At 51.5% G+C, this 18,944-nt stretch overlaps 1 protein-coding gene, 1 long non-coding RNA gene and 1 other non-coding gene across 6 annotated transcripts in view; 1 reads left to right on the top strand and 2 right to left on the bottom strand.

The window, feature by feature from the left end:
• Positions 1–8,819, bottom strand: part of EEF2K (eukaryotic elongation factor 2 kinase) — a 50,354-nt gene extending 41,535 nt beyond the window's left edge. For 2 of the 4 annotated variants that reach the window (XM_019649881.1, XM_019649882.1), the window contains exon 1: positions 8,428–8,818. The gene's annotated coding sequence lies outside the window, so the exon portion shown is untranslated. Of the gene's footprint in view, positions 1–8,427 lie in introns of all 4 variants that reach the window. The other 2 variants (XM_019649883.1, XM_019649880.1) reach the window with 2 other exon arrangements.
• A 2,162-nt stretch (positions 8,820–10,981) lies between these two features.
• LOC109386571 (uncharacterized) lies at positions 10,982–18,424 on the bottom strand. Its single transcript, XR_002124812.1, has 3 exons — positions 14,310–18,424; positions 11,826–11,999; positions 10,982–11,118 (listed from the first exon to the last, which is right to left on the bottom strand). It is a non-coding gene; the product is annotated as an uncharacterized LOC109386571 (long non-coding RNA).
• On the top strand, positions 14,574–14,655 carry TRNAL-UAG (transfer RNA leucine (anticodon UAG)). The gene has a single exon. It is a non-coding gene; the product is annotated as a tRNA-Leu (tRNA).
• Positions 18,425–18,944: the final 520 nt, after the last annotated feature.

Here is an 18,944-nt window from a genome sequence, read left to right on the forward strand (position 1 = left end):
GACAAGTTGATACCTGAGTAGGGTCACCCTGGGAAAACTGTGGCCTCCATCCAGAGTTCTAACTTGGCAGCTGCTCCCACATTTTCCAAGAAGACTGGGCACTGGAAAATGTTGGGTTCCCCTAGCCAGGCACGGGGCCCTCCCTGGACCATAACTCAGCCCCGCGATGCCTGTTCCAACACCAGCCCAGGGCGCCCAGCCTCCTGGGAATCTCCAACCAACCTGGGCCTCCCTCCCTGCGCCTGCGAGCGAGAGCCTGGGGGCAGGAGCAGGACCCCAGCTCCCAGAAAATCGGGGTTCTCTAGCCCTCACTCAGACACGCACATCTCGCCTCTCCCCAGCCCCCGACACACCCTGGGAAGATGCTTCTATGGAGAGGCGGCAGAGTGGGGTCCTGAGTTAGGCGGACCTGAGTTCAAGCCCCAGCTCTGCCACCGCAAGCCTCGCCTTCCTCACTGCAATCTGTGATGGAAGCCGTGCCCACCCGCCACCCTGACTGCTAGCACAGAGCAGCTATTAACCATCATCATTTCTACTATCATAAATAACGGGGGCTGAGCCTCGGGTCCCAGCCAGGCTGGTGACAGGACGTCTGGTTAGCAGCCAGCCAAGCTTCTTTTGGGGTCCTCAAGGAACAGGCTATTTTAGGCGCTGGCCACGGAACCACTGCTCGCCCTGGGTCTTGCTGTAAAGAGCTCCTCTGGCAGCGGCTGGGGCAGGAAACGATGCGTACCATGCCCAGGTCACGACCTGTGAGCCAACCCACAGTAACCGCTTCCTCCTCGGGGCTCCCTTCACCCCCAGGAGCTGCCTTCCTGCTGTAGAAATGAGCTAGAATCGGCCACCCGCCACTCCCGGGAGCCAGCAGCCACTCTGAGCCGGCCAGGGCACACACTATGCCCAGCACCCACCAGTAACAGGGTGTGTTACCTGGCCCAGGTCTCAGCCAACCACAGCGAGTGGGCACCTGGCCACAGAGGTGGGCATGTGACTCAAGGCACACCAATCTGGCCTGTCCGCAGGTAAGCTTGGGGCTCGAGTTTGAGTGACTGGATGACGTGACGCTGACATGGGCTGAGGCCACCAGGGAACAAAGCTGCCGTTTGGTAGAGAGCAGAGCAAGAGACACAGAGAAAATGGGATGCTGAGGACATCACTTGAAACCCTAAACCCAAATGAGCCCGAGGCCAAACTTCCAACGTGGATAAAATAAACCCTTGCCTTTGGGAGGGCTGTGGGGACAGCTTGGCTGGTTACACATAGGATTGTGGGGTTGTTGTTTTTTGTTTTTTTTTGGGTTTAGTCACCTGCAACACGAAAGGTCCAAAACCCAGCCAGGCAGGACTTAGGGCCACTGTCTGTTATTTCCATATAATTAATAAATAATACTTTGATTAAAGCACACGGTTAAAAATAAACCCCTTTCCTAGGAGGGCCACCGGGTCTGACCACACAGGGTGGGTACTGCCCAGCTCAGCGCACAGCCTCTACGACTGCATGTGGGCGCCCGGCTCCCCACCTCGAGAGACAACCCTGCCAACTGTTCGAGGTGTGACTCCTGGCAGGTGGCTCCACATCTCCAAATAATATGCTCTCTCTGCTATCTCTTAATTTGTCTATTTTGGTCCTTATCTGTTGGTTTCCTGCTGTAACAAATGAGACTTTCGCTTAACTTCCCTTCCCTACTCCACCTCCACACGGGCAGGTCTCCTCCCGGTGCCAAAAGCTCTCTTATTCCACCAACCAGAGGGAGCTATGGGTTTCTCCCAGTTTGGCGAGAGCGCATCTCACCATGACAAAGGAAGATGAGGCTTTTGTGCTGCAAACAAGTGACAAGAAAGCAGAACTCTGCTCCCACCAACCTCAAAAATGCGTCATTTTTACTGAAATAGACAAATTACACCTGTGGGCAGCTTACCGCGTCCCAGGTGCCACGCAAAGCCCTCGACGTGAACTTTCTCATCTGCCAATGACAGGCGCTGCTGGGCAGAGAAGTGGCTGCCCACCATCCGTAGTGCCACCCTGGGGAGGGAAACTGAGCAGGGCTGCGCTGCCCTGGGCTGCACCCGGCTTGTTCCAAGGATCTCTCGAGCTCTGGCTTGAGGCCTCGGTTTCCTCCAAACTAGAAACAAAAACCCCTCTGGAAGAGGTATCTGCACCCCCATGTTCACGGCAGCATAGTCACAATAGCTAAGGTACGGACACAACCCTCGGTGGAGGAATGGATAAAGAAACTGGTGTAGCCATACAATGGACTCTGCCTCAGTTTTTATAAAGAGAAGGAAATCCTGCCATTTGTAACCACACGGATGAACGTGGAGCCCATTATGCTGAGGGAAGTAAGCCAGACGCAGAGGGACATACTGGATGGCATCGCTCATACGAGTGTGTGGAATCTAAAAAAAATCCAAACAGAAGACAGAACAGTGGCTGCTGGGGGTGGGGTCAGTCAGAGGGTACAGTTTCAGCGGTGCCAGATAACTGAGCCCTAGAGATCTAACGTACAGGAGGGTGACAGTTAATGATACTGTAATGTATTCTTGAGATCCGCTGAGAGTAGATCTTAAGTGTTTTCGCGACACACACGGTAACTACGTGAGGGAACAGATGGTTATTAGCTTGACTGCGGTAATCATCTCACATGGATCCGTATATAAAATCACCACATCGTACAGCGGACATACAATCCGTTTTTAATCATCAACTAAATAAAGCTGGTGAACACCCAAAGGTGAAGCCCAGTAGTGACCGAGAGAGCCTGGGCTGTCAGGTGGCGGCGTTTGAACCCTGGTCCCTCACTGGGGAAAGGAGGGAGTGTCGTCCACAGCAGGCTCCCAGCTGCCGGCTGTGACTTCCCGCAGCCACATTGAGCAGAGATCAACAGGGCTAATCAAATACGTTTCCAGGCTGCGGGCTGTGTTTTATTTATTTACTGGGGTGGGGGTGGTGAGTGTAGCATGAAGAGTTACTGAGTCGAGCATGCGCAGCCAAGTCCATATCAGCGTCTTATTAACATCTGTACCCCCAGCACGTATGTGTGTGTGTATGTGGGTGCTCAAACATAAACATTTATGTAAACTATTGAGAAGCAATACAGATCCTGTCAGGATGTCAGAAGAAAAGGACTGATTTACAGATGTCCACGTCCGTCTGCCCCCTTCCTGCCATGTCACCTCCCCCACTTGCCCACCCAAGTACTGGTCACCATTCACGACCGCGCTGTCACCTCCCTGGCCTTGCACCCCCAGGGCCCTCTTGCCAGAATGCGGCTTGCTCACTGCTGAACCCCACTGCTCCCTTCAAGAGGCAGCTCAGGTGTCTACATCCTACAGAGAGCCTGCCCTGGGTGGCCTCCTGTCTGTGAAACAGGGGCCGCTAACAGTGCCTGCCTGCCCAGGGAGCGGATCTGAGGCACCTGCAAGGTCAGGCCCGTGGTGGCTGGCAGAGAACTGGAGCCCTAAAGCACCAGCTGGCATTATGCCCTGATCACCCCCACTCCCTAAGTCACTTCCCTCCTCCCCGACCCAAAGGTCTATGTGCTGGGCAGAATAATGGCCCCCACAGGTGTCCTGAGCCCTAGAACCTGTGGCTATGCTCCCTTATATGGCCGAAGCAGCTCTGCAGAGGTGATTAAATGAAGGGCCTTGGAATGGGGAGATTATTGTGATTATCCCTTGAGCCCAATGTAACCACAGGGTCTTGTAATGGGGAAGCAGGAGGGGCGGTTAGAGAGAGAGAAGTGACGGTGGAAACAGGGGCCATACAACGATTTGGAGACACAGTGGTGCTGGCTTTGAAGATGGAAGCAGGGGCCGCCAGCCAAGGAACGCTGCCGCTTCTAGAAGCTGGAAAAGGCCAGGAAAACAGTGGATTTTCCCCAGAAAACAGTGGATTTTCCCCAGATTCCCCAGGAGGAAGGCAGCTTTGCTGACACCTTGACTTCTGAATTTCTGCCCTCCTCCGGAACCATAAGATAAGAAATCCGTGTTGTTGTAAGTCACCTTTGTGGCCATTTGTTAGTCGCAATGGGAAACAAACAGCCTCCAACGGTGGCTCTCCACCTGGGGCAATTTTGTCAACAAAGGGGCATTTGGCAATGTCTGGAGACATTTTTGGTTGTCACAACGGGCCTCTAGTGGGTAGAGGCCAGGGCTGCTGCTAAACATCCTCCGTGCACAGGACAGCTCCCACAGCACAGAAGGATCCACCCAACTGTCAACAGCATTTCAAAGGTTGAGAAACCTGCTCTCGAACGATTATGGGGGGATTCCAAGAGGCCTTCCCACCCATTCTCCCTCCTCTCCTCTTAAAAACAAATCTCGGGCCGGCCAAGTGGCGCATTGGTTAAGAGCTGGCTTGGGACGCCAGAGGGCCCCGGTTCGGATCCCACATATGAGGGCCAGTGACGCTGCCCTCTACAGCTAAGATGCTTAACAACAGCTCAACCTGGAGCTGGGCTGCCTGTGAGTCGCTGGCTACGGCGTAGGCTGCAGCCCCTGCTGCAGTGGGTTGCCATGGGCTACCATGTGTAGCCGGCAGCCAGCTTGAGCGGCCAGCAGCCGCCGTGAGCGGCCATCCAGAAGCCGGCGACTGATCTGCCTCACCCAGGAAGAGCGCAATGATGGTGCCAAGTTGGGCCAGTGAAGCAACGTCCTCCACAACTAGACTGAAGAACAAAAGGACAGCAACTTGTCTGTTCCCTTCCCCCAATTCCCCAGCGCTGTTCCCATTCCCCAATTCCCCAATAAAAATCTTTTAAAAAGCCAAAAAAAAAAACAAACAAATCTCCATCCACACCAAAGACAAGCAGGGTCGAGCTTACTCACTGATGCCAACTGCAGCCCACAGCGGAACCAAGGTGCCAAGTCAACATTCGCTCTGCTAAGGCTCATAAAAATGTCACTGCCGTACCCTGTGCTTTGTTCACCGGGGACTGTTATGGTGCAGAGGCTACGGTATGGTTCCAAAAATCAGAAAGGCACAGTATAGAATACAAAGCACCAATTACCGTAATTATAGCTTCGATTAACAAATGCACACGAGGGCTTGGATTTTAATTTTTAATCACTTGCTGGGCACCCTTCTCAGGTACCCAGGACACGCTGTACTCCCGGAAACCAGGACACAGCACGTCTCACTCCTCAGAGGGAACTTTGTTTAACTAAATAGCCTCTCGGTGGCCAGATCACGTGAGCGTCTGGAACAAAAGGGGCCGTGTCTTACTCCTCTCTAGCTCCCAGCCCAGAGCACAACGCCTGGCACACACTAGGTGCTCTGTAAATGCATGCCGCATGAATGAATGAGTAACTGGGGCAGAGCCGGCCATTTCTGCTGATATAATGGGCACTGCAGGTCTGGAGGAATGGAGGGACTATGGGCTGTAATTACGAGACATTCGGGGGTTATTCTGCCTGTAGGTACAGCTGAGATCCTGAGTGGGAAAGCCTGGATCATGGGGAGGCCCTCAAAAAGCACCCAAGACCAGGAGCTGGCCTGACCAGGCTTTCGGGGTGAACAGATCTGGGTTCAAGTCCTGGCTCTGCCACTACCTGTCCCCTGGCCAACTCCTCTGCTCATCCCTCAGGCCTCAGCTTAGATGTCACCTCCTCCAGGAAGTCTCCCCTGACCCCCAGGAGACAGGCACCATTAGCTTCATCCTACAGATGAGGAAACGGAGGAACGGAGAGGTTCAGTGACTTGCCCAAAAATCACATGGCTAGAAAGTGGGGGGAGTTGGGTTTGAGGCCAGTGCAAGTTGAATTGGGGCTTTTTCTCAGTCTTCACCTGCTAAGCCAGTTCTAAAAGTGTCCTGGGACCACTAGTGGCAGAGGCAACATGTTAGGTATGCAAATTCTCGCCCCACTCCAGTCCTACTAAATTAAACTCTGGGGGCGGGACCAGCAACCTGTGTTTACACACACACTCCACAGTGGTTCTCTAAAGTTCCAGAAACCCTGGCCTAGAGAAACTTTCTGCAGTCGAGCCACCTGCTTTTCAGCTGCTCCCTGTGGAGTCCTCACTAGCTCTAAAAAGCACCGCATCTGAAGAGCTGAACACGCTGCACCCTCTGACTTTCCAGACATTTGAAATGCGTCTCTGGGCCTCCCACAGCCCTTGTACTTTGGGGACCCAGGGACTGTCATCTTCTACCTTATCATCAGCGTGTGTGTGGCTCGCTCCTTTCTCCGAAACCTACTTGCTTACAAGAGGTTAACCCAGCAACACTTTAAGGCCCCACACCGCTTTCATCCCGTGGCGCTCACTGTAACTACCTTCTTCTACAACATTCTCAGCTCCCTGGGGTACAGTCTGCAGTTTCTCGGTCAGCAGAACTGGTCTCCCCAACACAAAACCTCTTATTTTTTAATCAGTCCCGCTGGCCCCTATTACTCTGAAGAGAGTCCTGATCCTCAATTTTTTCTGCTTCAGCTTAAGAATCGGACCAGAAAAGAGTGAATCCCAGGGAGTGAGCTTGAACAAATCCAAGTTTCTGCCGTTCACCCTCAGCGTCCTTCCACTGCTCTCAGTGTCCGGGCAACCGGCCGCCAACCCTGCCGAAGGCGGGACAAGAACTTCTTCGGGGAATCTGACCAGTGTCAGAAAAAAGGCCTCAAAGCCAGATCACCCCAAGGGGAAGGCCTCAGCCACCAAGCCCCACTCACACCCACAGAGCTTACTGGAGGCCCATTCCCTCCAGCAGACAGCCACAGACCACAGGGGAGAACGAAAGGAGGGGCTCAGCCCCCCAGTCACTCAGAGGCTCGGGCTCCTTCCTCTAAGTCCTCAGAGTCCTCTCAACTTGGCTGGTGAATGGGGACAGGACAGAGGGGGAGGTTGTTAGGGTCCGGGCTTGAGGGGGGCACACACTGTTTTCCACCCACATTCCATCAGCCGAACTCAGTCATGTGGCCCACCACCCTGTGAGGGAGCCTGGGAAATTCATCCGGGGAACACTCCAGGAAGAAGAGGACAGGGGTAGTCTCTGCCACGTAATACATTAAAAATGTTTTAAAATCAAGTCAGTGATATAGCCCTCATCAGCTGAAACCTACTGTTCCGTCACAAACAGCTCAAAAGATGGTAAATGATAGACTGTACACAACCGATCATATGTAAATCCAGACCATTTCAACAATCACCAGCCCTGACTTCCTGTCCCTCCCTCCTGCAGAAGAGAAGCACTTGCGACCCTCCCCTCTGAGAAGGGGACCGCTGGGGGATGGCAATCCCAACCACATTACACGCCACAGACCACACACCAGGCGTCACCAGCTGCCCCTGCTTGCTCTGTATTCCCACCCTGAGTCCATTTTGCTAATTAGAGTCGGCTGTTAGACCACCGGGCCTCGGCTCCCTCCTCTAATATCCGAGGGGTGCACCGGGGTACACAGTTTCCTGCAGGAGCGGCCCCAATGCAGGCAGAGCCCAGAGTAGCGGCCCCCCTCCCATGCAAGTCCATCTGTCACACTAGGGGCGCAGCTGGGCAAATCTAGGCCGGGACTTACCCGGGAGGCCCCCACCCCCGCACCTACACTTGTACATTAATGTCCGCCCCCAAGGAGCACGTGTCAATGGAGGCTGCCAACACGGGCTCCTGCAGCCAACGCAGCAAGGGCGCGTCTCCAGTGTCCTCGAGGTTCCTGGAATCCGGGCTTCTAGTTCGGGGCCCGGGTGGGGGATGCGGCTCCGGGCCCTGCAGGCGGACAGGATGGCAGCGCTGCCCCCACCTTCTGCGGGCCCAGAGGCGCCCCAAGCCGCCTCTCCCAGCCCACTGCGTGCCAAGTGTGTTCCCATTAGACACTGCCGTTAAAACCTCCCTGGCGGTCTGATTATGTCAGTAATTTTGTACCCAAAGCGGTACATTGTTTTGCATGGAATTTGTTGTTTTATATTGTAGGCCTGTAATTCTTAGGAATTACTTAAATCTGTCCAAACAAGAGTCTAGTAGGCATCCCAGGTACGATAAAGTTTGAAACGTAAAATATAATATAATAAATAATTATAAAAAATAATATAATTTTATTCAATAATGTAATCAAATAAAAAACACTGCAATTTGTCATCGGCCAGCGTGCTCATCGGCGATCACAGGAGGACACCGCAGGATCGCAGGGAGCAGGTAAGGGACTTCTCTGGGACACTGCAGTGTAATCCCGAGTGTGGCTCAGGGTTACCGCTTCCGGCAGTGAAAATTAACCCCAAGCCACACTCGGGGTTACCGCTTCCGGCAGTGAAAATTAACCCCAAGCCACACTCGGGGTTACCACCAGGGTAGTTAATCTGCGCGAATTCCCAGGTGAAGCAAACACTGAGCCCGGGAGTGCAACCAGAGAAGCGCCCCCCACCACCTCCTTCGGCGCAGCCTCGGGCCTCATTTCCAAGCCCCAGCCCGGCGCCATCAGCCGTGCTAACCCCGGCCGCACCTACCTCCCTCGGGCGGACAGACGCGGCAGCCGCTACCCACGGCTGCAAGGATCCACAGGAGTTGGTAGAGGCTCGCGGCCCGGTGCTCCAGGGTGCAGGGCGTACGGGCCCCCCGAGAGTGCCGGGGAGCGGCGAGCGGGGCGCACGGGCCGGCGCTCAGGGAAGGCAGCGGGGCCGCCCGGGGCGGTTGGGTCGATCCCGGGGCGCGGGAGCCACCGGAACGATCCCGGAGCGCGAGGGGCACGCGGGGCTGCTGGAAGGATGCGGGGCGCTGGGGGCGCGGGCCAGGGGCGCGGGCGCAGGCGACCGTGGCGGAGCTGGAGCAGCGGCGGGGCGTGCAAGCGTCGGGTCCGGGCAGGAGCCGAGCTCTGTCTGGCTGGGTTGGGCTGGAGCAGAAGTGGAGCTCGGGCTGGGGCGGGGCTGCGGCCAGGCGGGCGCGCGGCGCCGCGCTCACGTGGGTGTTCTCCGGGCCGTCCTAGCGCCAGCAGCCTCACATACATCTCTGCTCCCGAGCAATAACCGGCGCTGAGTCCGCGGCTACCCCGCCAGTTGAATATACAGAGTCGGGGGGCAGGCGGGGGACCTCGAACCTACCCGCCCAGGGGCGCCGTCCCAGAGGGGTAATTCCGGAAGACACAGCCAACCCCTCCCTCGCCCAGCCGCCTCCCATGCTCCTTCGACTACCTGCCTAGTTCCGTATTCGAGTCCTTCCCCAAATCACTAGTAATCCCACCTCATTGCTTGTATACATTTCAATGCATAACCTTAAGATATTTTTATTACAGGAAATTGCTTTTTTTTTCTGATTTGTTTTGTAAAAACGTAGGCACTTATGACATCTGCAATTATTTGCACAATTATGCGTGTGATTATTTGATTCATACCCCCTGTAGCCGTTCCTTACCTGTCTAGGACATTGCTGTAGGCCTCTCTCTTAGAACAGGGTCTGGCACAATAAACACCTGTGGAATGAATGGATAAAGACGGAAAGACATAAAGGAAACAAAACTAATGATAACTGTGAACATTCTGATAGTATAGCCTTCCAGCTACTTTTCTAGTGAAATTGTAGAAATGTCACAAATCTTATAAATAAAAATAATCACAGGGATATTTATTGAGTGATTTATCCCATTTCGTCTTCACACCAACCCTATGAGGTACGTTTCATTAGCTCCGTTTCACAGATCATAAAACTGAGGTCTGTAGAAACAGACTGGACTAAAAGATTTCTAAGATGGGTCATCCAGGCAGAGCACATCCATATGTCAGGGCTCTTGTGGGTTTGGGGTCGGCTGAGTTACTCTGTGTAGTAAAAGGGGTGAGGAATTTGAAGGCCCCTGCAGGGGAGAGGGAGGGAGGAGGAAGGGAAAGGCTTGCAGTAGGGAGGGCACTGTCTAGTGTGAGAGTGTGAGTGTGTGTGTGTGGGGGGGGGGTTAAATAGTTCGCTGTGCAACACACAACCTAACAACCTTCCCTATGCCCCTGAGCTCTTAGTGGGAGCCTCGTTGGGCTGCTGGAACAGTGTGAGCCACCAACTTCTCCCAAATTCTCCCAGGGAACCAGAGGGAGTGCTGAGGCCTTGTCAAGGTGAGCCCCAGGAAAACACGGAAACCACTGGTGCGGGCAGACCAGGGACAGAGGGATATGACGTCTGGGTATGCGTGTGGATATACAGTTGATCCCTGAACGACAGGTCTGAACTATGCGGGCCAGTTTACACGCAGATTTGTTTTCAGTAACTCCCTGGACTCTTTTTGCGTGCAGTTGGGATTCCATGGATGAGGAGGGCCAGCTGTATGCAACGATCCACGCCCTTTTAGACAGGGGACTTGAACATCTGTGGGTTTTGGTATCTGGGGGTCCTGGAACCAATCCCCTACAGATGCCGAGGGACAACTTAAGTTTTGGGGAGTCAAAAGTTACACGTGGATTTTCCACTGCTTTGGGGACAGCGCCCCAACCCTCGCCTTGTTCAAGGGTCAACTGTATTTACATTTTTCCTAACAGGTGGACTCCTATTCCCCCCTCAACACTAGGATGTGAACACATTTCAGTGGTCAAGAGCCCCCCTGTCATTTGCAATGCCTGCTCTGACTTGCCTTTTGGGGGGATGCAGTAAGAGCTGATATTTACATGGGGTTCACTCTGTGGGATGCACGGGGCTAACTGCTTTACTGGCATCTCTTTGAATTCTCATCACAACCCTCTTATTGTCCCCACTTCAGACACAGGGAGGCTGAGGCAGATTAAGTGACGTCCCCAAGGTTACACAGACAGTCAGTGGCAGAGCCAATTTTGACCCAGGTTTGGGTATATACTGGCCCCTCGAGTGTCCTGTGTCTAAGCCGTGACTCTTCAGTTTTTGAGGCCCCTGGAATTTCAGATTCCCTTGGGAGAGCCGAGTCCCTCATGTTACCAGCTGCTGTGGCCCCTGCAGGGCGCAGGTTCAAGTTTATGAGGTGTGATGAGGAAGCTCATAAGGTTGTGGGGGGAATGAAAAATAAAAGAAATGGTCCTGAAACCCATCATTGAATGTTTTATTCTTTGGCCTCTGTTACAGGTTTTGGAAACTACAGGATCCAGAAGGTATTATTTTGGTCTGAAGTGTTGCCTCCTTTAGTCACCTTGAGAAAACTCATCCGGCTTTTGGCAAAAGACAAAATTGCACCTGAAATTCTCACCGTGGGAAAGCTAGGGCAGAACAAAGAATCTGAGCTAGTTTGTCCAAGCCCAAAGCCAGACCCAAAAACCCAAAAAACAAAACAAGACTGCACTCCTTATAGCTCTGTAGCCTTGGGCAACTTATTTAACTTCTCTGAGCCTCTTTATTTTTGTCTGCTCCGGAAGTGTTCCCCTTCTTTGCACAAACATCTTGCTTTGTTTTCAGAGAAGCAGTCCCCCTTCATCCTCACCCCCCCTCCCGCCCTCCCCCACACCATTCTCAGTTCATGAGAGAAGCCCTCCCTACTCCCCTGGCTTCAAGAGTAGACACATGACTAGACCTGGCCAATCAGCGAAGTCCATCCCTTTTAGCCTCATTGATTGGTTCTGGAAAGAGCATGTGACTCAAGCCAGGCCAGTGAGATACTAATTTGGGTCTTTTAATAGCAGCCATAGAAAAGAAGATCTTTCTTTTCCAGAGAGCTCTTGAGCTGGTAGGATGTAAGTTAGGGTTTCTGGGCATTCATTCTTATGGCAAATATTTATTAAGCTCCTACTGTGCGCCACATATTGTGCTGGGAGTTGGGGAAAAGGCTTGCCTTCAGAGAGCTGTCTAATGGAACAGGAAAAGGGAAAACAGGGACTTCTCAAAGAGTAACCATTCCGTACCATTATAAACTGTGAAGTGCGCTATGAGTGAGAAGTGTAGCGGGCAATGAGTGATCAAAGAAGCAAACCTGGTCAGGAAGGCTTCTCTGAAGGAATGACTTTGGAGTTGAGCTCCGAAGCAGCAGCCGGCGTCATTTCCGGTAGCTTTAGTGGCCTCACAAGGAGACGTCGATCAGATCGTTTTTGGCTTGTACTTGGTCCTCGGTCACCTTTAACCATCACACAAAGCTGTTCACCCTTGACTGAAGAGTTCAGGTGTAACAAAAGAGAATTAAATACAGGAGGAAAATAATTAAATTGTACCCTCAGTGTTACAGTTTCCAAGAGGAGAAACAAACCCTTCACAAGGGGACCCTTTATAGGCACGCTCCAGTACCAAGCCGTGCTCCCCTGTCCTGAAGCCTGCCCTTCCCTCTCTCTCATGGGCAAACGTCACCTCTTCAAGCTCTACTGGACAAGCTCCCCACCTCTATTAGAAAAATCCCTTTCCCCACCCACAGGGATTTGGGGTTTTCCCCCTTTCCCTCCACCAGAGTAATCCACGGGATTCAACCCAAAGGATGCAAAAGATATCATCAAGAAAGTGAAAAAGGCAGCTCAGAGAATGGGAGAAAATATCCACAAATCATATATCTGGATTTGATAAGGGATTTGGAGCTAGAATATATACAGAACTCTTACAAGTCAAAAATAAAAAGATAAATAACCCAAATTTAAAAGTAGACAAAAAGATTTGAACAGTTTTCCAAAGATACACAAATGACCAATGAGCACATGAAAAGATACTCAACATGATTAGCCATTAGAAAAATGCAAATCAAAACTACACCCACTAGGATGGCTATAATAAAAAAGTTAGAGAATAATAAGTGTTGACAACGATGCAGAGAAACTAGAACCTTCATACACTGCTAGCAGGAATAGAAAACAGTATGGCAGTTCCTCAAAAACTTAAACATGAGTTTACCATATGCCCCCCAGCAATTCTAATCCCAGGTATATAACCAAGAGAAATGAAAACAAGTGTCCACACAAAAAGTTATACATGAATGTTTGCAGCAGCATCATTCATAATAAGCCAAAAGGTGAAAACAACCCAAATGTCCACCAACGGATACCTGGATAATTAAAAGGTGGTTTGTCCATACAATGGAATATTATTTGGCCACGAAAAGGAATGAAACACTGACACATGCTACCACACGGATGAACCTTAAAAAACATGCTAAGGGAAAGGAGCTATACACAAAAGGCAACAATTATATAATTTCATTTATAGGAAACGTCCAGAGGTGGAGGATGGTTCCATGATTGTGCTGCTATCTATCTGATGAGCTGGCCCTGAGCCAGAAAGGAGGTTTCTTCCTGCACACCCCGCTCTGAGACTGTCTGATCAAACTCGGTGTTTATTCTGACAAATCAGCACCCTCTCTCTACCTCCCGCTACGTGCTGGTTTCTGGAACAGACTGTTGTTCTTCCCCAGGCAAGCACGTAAGGCGACGTCCTGACCTGGTCAAGCATGTAATTTCCTGTACCTGCTAGTACTCAAGTACTAGTCCTTGGCTCAGCCCCCTTGGCTCAGAAAGCCCCAGGCCTACTGGGCATGAGAAAGAAAGCCCATCACAGAGCCATTCGACCGCCAACCTGAGGCTACAGAAAGAATCCCAGAAGGAATATGAAATGACCCCTCTTCTGCTTTGGGGGTCCCGTGAGATTCCCTGGGGCCGAGAGGCCAGAGAAAGAGGCCCACAGCTCCTGTTACACGAAGTTTAAGGGAAGCTCCACATGAGGCTTGTCTTGGGCAAGACGACGTGGATGTCCTCCACGCCACGAGGCAGGTGCTAAGGATTACACAGGTCGGGGGAGGATCGGTGGGAGTCCAGGGGCGTGAGGCGCCCCACCTAGGGGAAAATGCCTCACGTGCTTGCCTGAGGAAGGACAGCAGCCTGTTCCCCAAAGAAGCGGGGGGGAAAAGGAATGGAAACTCTGAGGCAGGAGCAAGGGGAATAGGACTTGGGTATGTCAAGGGAGACTTGGATCTTATCTATAATGTTCATTCGTTATTAGAAAATATTGGGAGGAAATATGCAAAATGTTAACACTTCTGGGTGGCAGAAAACGGAGGTCTGCAAGTGTATTTACTGTGTGGTGTATTTGCTCTGTATTTATTGCATTAAAAACAAAACCAAAAACTGACTGAAGCAGCCTATCCAGGAGAAGGCAGCGGAGACAAGTTACCGAGCTGCTCGGAGCCCTTTCTCCCTCTGAGGCGACTGAGGGAGCCCACACGTGCAAAAGGTCTCCAACCACCTTCAGGGATTTTCCTCCCTGGAGCCGCGCTTCTTACATCGTGGGGCAGGAGCCTGGCCACGGGGCCACCCAGGCTGCAGAGGTGACTGGAGGAAGGGGTGCAGAGCCGCAGGATGTGGATCCAGGCAGTTCCCCCGGAACCCCCACTCCCAACCCGGCTGGGAAGAGCGGCAGCGCGGCATCGCCCCCAGGTGGCCGTAGGCAGTATACCACGCTCATGGAAGGCCAAATGCACACGTACCTGAGGACTTAACACTAATGTTTAACGTTGAGGAAGTCTTTCCTTTTTAACGCTGCCTCCCGACTGTAATGACCGCTGTGGGTCAGGAAAGCATTGCGACTGCGACACCCACAGAGAAGCCGGGCGCTAACACGCGGTAACAGTCACGGGGGACGCCACGGCCGATATGGGGCATGCGCACGTCCACGAAGGCGGGGCTCGCAGAGCGTGTGGTGCTGCGTCATTAGACTAATATAGTCTCAATGGCAAACGTCGCGCACGGGAGGTAGCGTGGCCGAGTGGTCTAAGGCGCTGGATTTAGGCTCCAGTCATTTCGATGGCGTGGGTTCGAATCCCACCGCTGCCACACCTTTAGCGGTCTCTTTTCCATCCTTAAACCTTTCAGCTTCTTTATGTCTTTCTCTCCTAGTCCGTCTTCCCCTCTTCTACTTCCTGCAGCTTGATTTTTGTCTTTTTTTTAATGGAACCGGGGAAGGGGGGATAGATGGGTAAGAGGGCGGGGGACAGAAAGTGCAGCACAAGCCCTCTTACTCCCCAGCCTAGTACACAAACCAACCAATCCTGCTACCTAAAAAACAAAAACAAAACATCTCCCTATTTGCAGGAGACAGCATCTGAGATACAGTGAAATGTTTCCAACAGTCTACCTGCGTCTTTAATGCTTCCAGGCCTGAGGCCACAGGGAGCTGGTATCTTTACTGCCCAACGGCAAAACATAAGTGGGGGTGATTTCAATTGTGATCTGAGGGAGAGAGGGTACCTTTCTGGCCCGCTCTGCATACTTTGGAGATCTCCCGCTGACTCCGGAAACCCATTGGCAGAAAAGGTGTCAGATGTCCCCGCAGAGGGCTGGATTATCAGGGGCCTGCCCCACGTGGGGGTATCAACCTCAAGGTCCCAGCTTCATTGATCCACCTCCTGCTTGGTCTTCAGTCTTGGTTTAGGGACCCCTCATTTACTTACTCATTCAGCAACTATTTATGAAGGGCCTACTATGGGCCAGAAACCAAACAAGTCCTGAGGCTACGGAACAAACAAGGTAGGCATGTCTTCACACTCAAGAGTTTATAGACACTGTACTTTCATTATTTACACCTCTGAGGAGTGTTATGCTGTGCCTTGTGCTAACCTGACCCAGGATCACTGGAAGAAGTGACATCTAGCTGGGAATTGACTTTTAGAAATTAGCCAAGTGAAGCGGGGGGGAAGAGCGGAGTTCCAGGAAGAGGGAACAGCATGTGGAAAATCCTAGATGCAAATGAGAGCTGGTGAGTCTGAGATGCCGTGAAAGCATTTCAGGGCAGCTGGACAAAGAGCAGCAGTGGACGAACAGCAAGCGATGACACCGAAGTGTTAGGCAAGGAGGGCTATACATGACAAAGTAAGGCTTTGAACTTGATTGCGAGTGCAATGGGAAACCATCGGAAGGTTTTAAGCTGGAGGGTGGCACATCCCAATTTAGCAGGAACAGGTTTTGTTCAAAGCCTACAGCAGTTGTCTAGGAGACAGGAGAGCAGCGTGCACCATGGTTGTGACAGTGTGTGGGACAGAAGGGGTGGGGCAGAGAGAGATTTTGGAGGTGGATCTGACAGAACTCACTAATGAAGATGTGAAGAAGAGGAACATATGAAAAGTGATGACCAGGTTTTGGGTTTGGGCCACTGGATGGCTGGTGGTGCCTCTTCTTGTCCGTAGGAGGGAACACAGGATGAAGCCATTTGTAAGAAAGATGATTTCAGTTTGATTCAACTTGACTTTGAGATGCCTGTGGGACATGGGCTCAACCCCATGGTGCACACAGAAGTCTGGAGGTCAAGAGAACACTCTGAGCAAACGGTACAGATTTAGAGGGCGTTGGAGACAGCGGCCATGGGAATGGATGAACTCATCCAGGAAGAGTGCTCAGATGGAGCAGAGGGGCCAAGACAGAGTCCTTGAGGAACATAATCTGAAAGGGAGGACACTGACAGAGAAGCCAGTGAAGGAGACGGAGGATTGACCGGCGACATGGGTGGAAAACATGTGTGGTGCCATACAGACCAAGAAGAGTATTTCAAGAAGGAAGGAGTAGCCAGTTATGTTGAATTCTGCTAAGAAGCTTGGCGAGATAAAGATTGAAAAATATCCATTGGATTTATAATTTATGCACAAGGTCATTGATGACCTTGATTAAAACCATTTGGGAATGGGTTTAAGAGAAGAAATGGAACTGTAAGTGTGGACAACTGATCACGAAATTTGACTTTAGAGGCAGGGGAGAGTGACAGCAGTAATGGGGGGAGAATGGGGAGTCAGACTGGAGGATGTTTTAGACGCCAGGCATTGGGTCTACAATAGGGAATAGCTTCAGCATCCACAATGGAAAGCTTATGAATGTGCCCGGATGGTCCATTCTGATTGTCTGTGTCACCTTGGGCTGTCCACGGTGATGACTCTGTTCTCTCCATTCATGATGCTTCTGCTCAGTGTCTCCAAGTAAGCGAGGACTTCCCGCTACTTGTCCTCTGAGAACCTCATGGAAGGCTGGTTGTCTGGGCAAACTCTAAAATGCTCATGGGGACTCAGTTTGTGTGTTGGGTGGAGGTGCCAGCTCCTTTTCCACTAGGTAAAGACATTTGACAGGAAGGAAGCTTTCTTAACAGAGTGACCCACGCTGTCCCCACGCCCTGGGTTCAGACATTCTACTTTCAGAGCCTCAGAAAAGAAGAAGTGATGACTTAGCGAAATCCAGAAAAAGAAGAACTTGATTGTGCTTTTGGGTTTCAAAAGCTGAGGTCTGGCAGTAGAGAAAAACCCTAGAAGATCATGTGAACAGAAAAAGCCTGTTTTCCCTGCCCTAAGAACAGATTTCTCAGGGTTGATGGAGAGAAGAAAGTCAGGGAGGTGAGTTTAGATGCAAGTGCGTTACTGAGAAGAAGGGGAGCCCAAGGACTGTGAGCCCCAATGGAGCTGACAGCAAGGCAGGTCCACAGCTCCGCCCAGCCCTGGCAGGGGGAGGTGCAGAAGGGCAGAAATAACCACGTGTCTTGTTTAGGCCAGTCAGGGGGCCTTGGGTAGCTCCTCCAAATGACCCAAGCTTTAAAGCAGTAACCCCCACCCTTCTCCCCTCTTTGAAGTTAGCTGCAACCCCAGTTTCCTCATTTGTCAAATGAGAAGAATAAACCCTAACGTCAGGGTGGGTCTAAGAATTGAATACAAGCTCATAGTTGAAGGCCCTTTCAAACTGTCAAGCATTAAACAGACATAAAGGATTATAACTGAGCTTTAAAAAATTATATACACCTATACAATTCAACCTAGCAAAGAGGAACTTACACTTTTTAGCTGCTTCACAAACTTTCTTCAACACACAGGCGACGGATGCCCACATCCCCCAATGCCCACGTTAGCTCTGATTAACTTTCTCTCCCCTCCACCACAGGTTTCTTTAGCTGTGGGACAGTTTTCGTCTTTACCAAGAGGACCCATGGTTTGGTTGGCCAGTTCCACATGTGCATTTTATGATATATACACGGATGTATTTACACACTCATCTTGGTATCCATGATCAGCCCCAAGACAATAGGGAGACACTGTGTCTGTGGAAAGCAGGGCTGGGTTAAGAGATTTTGTGTGTTGAAACATCAAAGATTATGGTTGATCGAAACTGCCCCTTCATTAGCGAACAGAAGCAATACTAAATTATAAAATAGGATCAACTTAATTCTTCCCATTATAACTATATTGGTACCTTTTTAGGACGTTCAATTCTATAAAAAGTTTTTTTTTTCCTTTTTTGATGTCGCTGCTGGTACTGAAGCCTGCGCCTCACTATGCTGAGTCACCCTCTGACTCATAAACCAGAAACCCTGAAAAGCCAGGTTTGGTTGAGCAGAAGCCTGGGTCTCGGGTGTCCCTGTAACCATGGCTGACAACGCACAGGGAGGCCTGCGTGAGTGAGGGAACCCAGAACATTAGGGTAAGAGCAGATCAAACGCGAAACTCCAAGAACGGGTCTAGTCCAGGGGCCGGCAAACTGCAGCTCCTTGAGTATGTACATGTGAGCAATTTTTTGTGTGAATTTTTATTTTAATAGATATAATTAATACTATTACTTGTTATACTATTACCTTAAATTTTCCTTATTTGTAAAAATATATTTATAGCTCTCGAATAATTTTTAAATTATTGTGAGGGATAGGATTGGCTCTTCCATCTCAAAAGTTTGCCAACCCCTGGTCTAGTCGAAGACCCAGAGAGGTTCTCAGGACAAGCCCAGAGAAGCTCGGGCAGCGAGGAGGGCCCAGTGTCCCTAGAGGGGCTGTAGCAGACAGCAAAAACTCTGCAAATGCCACCCCAGCCTGCACTAGCCACTAGACTGCTGAGGCCAAGCCCCAAGAACTCACCTAAGGCGGTGCTGCTGGAAAGGGGGTGGAACCAGAGCTGGAGGGGCGGGGCCAGGGTAGAATACAGGGAGGAGGGACTGGATCCCGTAAGGAGAAACCAAGGGGTGGGCTCAGGCATACCGCTAGGGCAAGAAAAGAAGAACCAGAGCAGGGGGGAACCCGGGGGGTGGCCCAGGACTGGGCAGGGGCAGGGAGAAGGCCGGAAAGGCGGAGCAGGCCAAAGACTAGGACCCCATCACTAACCGGGCTG

This window comes from Hipposideros armiger, unplaced genomic scaffold (assembly GCF_001890085.2).
Source record: "Hipposideros armiger isolate ML-2016 unplaced genomic scaffold, ASM189008v1 scaffold_135, whole genome shotgun sequence".
Lineage (NCBI taxonomy): Eukaryota > Metazoa > Chordata > Mammalia > Chiroptera > Hipposideridae > Hipposideros > Hipposideros armiger.